Source organism: Helianthus annuus, chromosome 13 (genome assembly GCF_002127325.2).
Source record: "Helianthus annuus cultivar XRQ/B chromosome 13, HanXRQr2.0-SUNRISE, whole genome shotgun sequence".
NCBI classification, from domain to species: domain Eukaryota; kingdom Viridiplantae; phylum Streptophyta; class Magnoliopsida; order Asterales; family Asteraceae; genus Helianthus; species Helianthus annuus.
In genome coordinates this window covers 56108339-56110828 of record NC_035445.2, presented here as the reverse complement: position 1 = coordinate 56110828, position 2490 = coordinate 56108339, and positions in this window count along the sequence as shown.

Genomic DNA, 2490 nt, shown 5'->3' with positions numbered 1-2490 from the left:
TGGATGAAGGGGATGTGAATGCTCAATCACTGAGCGCGGTTCATGCTTGGAATCATTCGGAATTCTTGTGCCGCAACTATATCTTGAATGGTATGGTTGATACGCTTTACAATGTGTATTGTAAAGCCAAGACTGCCAAAGAGTTGTGGGAGTCTTTGGACCGCAAATACAAAACAGAAGATGCGTGCACCAAGAAATTCGTGGTGGCTAAGTTCTTAGACTTTAAAATGGTAGATGCTAAAACTATCATGAGCCAAGTCCAAGAATTGCAAGTTATTCTTCATGATATACATGCGGAAGGAATGGTCCTCAACGAGACATTCCAAGTTGCTGCAATGATTGAAAAGCTGCCACCAAGTTGGGTTGATTTCAAGAACTATCTCAGGCATAAGCGAAAGGAGATGACCATTGAAGATCTCGTTGTTCGTCTTCGTATTGAAGAAGATAACAAGTATGCTTTGAAATGGATTGATGGTCCTGAAACAGTGAAGGCCAATCTTGTTGAACATGGCCAATCTTCAAAGGGAAAAATCAGTGAAAAAAGTGGAAAGAAAAGTCATGGGAAACACTCTAACCTTGGTGCTAAGGGAGGAGTTAGGAAAAAGAAGTTCCAAGGAACTTGTTATAATTGTCAAAAGTACGGCCACAAGGCCAACGAATGCAAGCTTCCCAAGAAGGAAAATGCTCGACAATGAACATGGTTCATGAAGTCGACAACCTTGTTGCCATGGTCATGGATCTCTCGATTTTGGTGACCGAAGTTAATTTGGTTGGGCAAAATAACAAGGATTGGTGGGTTGATACGGGGGCTACCCGTTATGTGTGTTCCGACAAGAGCCTTTTCAACACTTTCAAGGAGGTGACTAATGGCGAAAAGGTTTTTATGGGAAACTCCGCCACGTCCGAAATTAAAGGTGAGGGGAATGTGGCTCTAAAGATGACTTCTGGAAAGGAACACACTTTGTCAAACGTGTTGTATGTTCCAGAAATTCGTAAGAACCTTGTGTCGGGGTGGCAGTTGAACAAATTTGGGTTCAGAATGGTGATTGAGTCGGACAAGGTCATGTTGACCAAAAATGGTGTGTATGTTGGTAAGGGCTTTGCCCTGAATGGAAAGTTTAAATTAAATGTAATAGTTTTGAATGTAATGAAAGAAAACGCTACTAGTTCTACTTACTTGATTTAGTCTTCTAATCTTTGGCATGGTAGACTAGGTCACGTAAATTATAATTCCATTCGTCGTTTAATCAAACTTGATTGCATACGAATATTCGATATCGACTTAATTAATAAATGTGAAACTTGCGTAGAAGCAAAACAAACGAAATCGTCATTCAAAAAGGTGGAACGAATCACTGAACCCCTTGAGATGATCCACACTGATGTGTGTGATCTATAGGCAATTCCTACTCGTGATGGGAACAAGTACTTCATCACGTTCATTGATGATAGTACTAGGTATTGCTATGTGTACTTACTTAAGAGTAAGGACGAGGCTATTGACAAGTTTATCTTGTTCAAAGCCGAAGTTGAGAATCAACTAAATCGAAAAATCAAAATCGTAAGGAGCGACCAAGGAGGTGAATATGTTTCACCTTTTATTGACGTATGTGCACAAAGTGGAATCATCCACTAACTCACGGCTCCTTACTCCCCTCAATCAAATGGCATAGCGGAATGAAAAAATCGTACTTTGAAAGAAATGATGAATGCCATGATGATAAGTTCTGGTGTAAACCAAAACATGTGTGGGGGGGGGGGAGCAATCTTATCGGCAAATTATGTGTTGAACATGATACCCAATAAGAAAAAGGATGTAACACCTTACGAATTATGGACCAGAAAGAAACCACCATATAAATCCTTGAAAGTGTGGGGGTGTTTAGCTAAGGTAGTGGTCACACCACCTAAGCGCCTACTAATAGGACCCAAAATAGTGGATTGTGTATTTATAGGATACACCCGTCCTTATGGTCCTTATCGTTTTCTTGTGCATGATTCTAAGAACCCTGGAATATGCAAAGGCACCATAATAGAATCTAAGGATGCATCATGGTTTGAACATATGTTCCCATGCTTAGATAAAAGTGAACCGAGTTCTTCTAGACCGGTTGAGGAAATTGTTCTCGAGGGTGAAGTTGAAAACGATGAACCTCGATAACAATCTAAGACTGAGGAAGTTGAAATCAGGAAAAGTAAACGGCAAAGGACTGAAAAATCCTTTGGCCCTGAGTTTCTTACCTATATGGTAGAAGATGAACCTCGAACGTACCAACAAGCGGTGCATTCCTCAGAAGGACCTCAGTGGAGGGAGGCAATCAAAAGTGAGATAGACTCTATCTTACAAAACCATACTTGGGAACTAGTGGATCTTCCTCAAGGATGTAAACCACTAGGATATCGATGGATCTTCAAGAAGAAGATGAAACCAGATGGAACCATCGATAAGTACAAAGCAAGGTTGGTGATCAAAGGATATAAACAACGAGA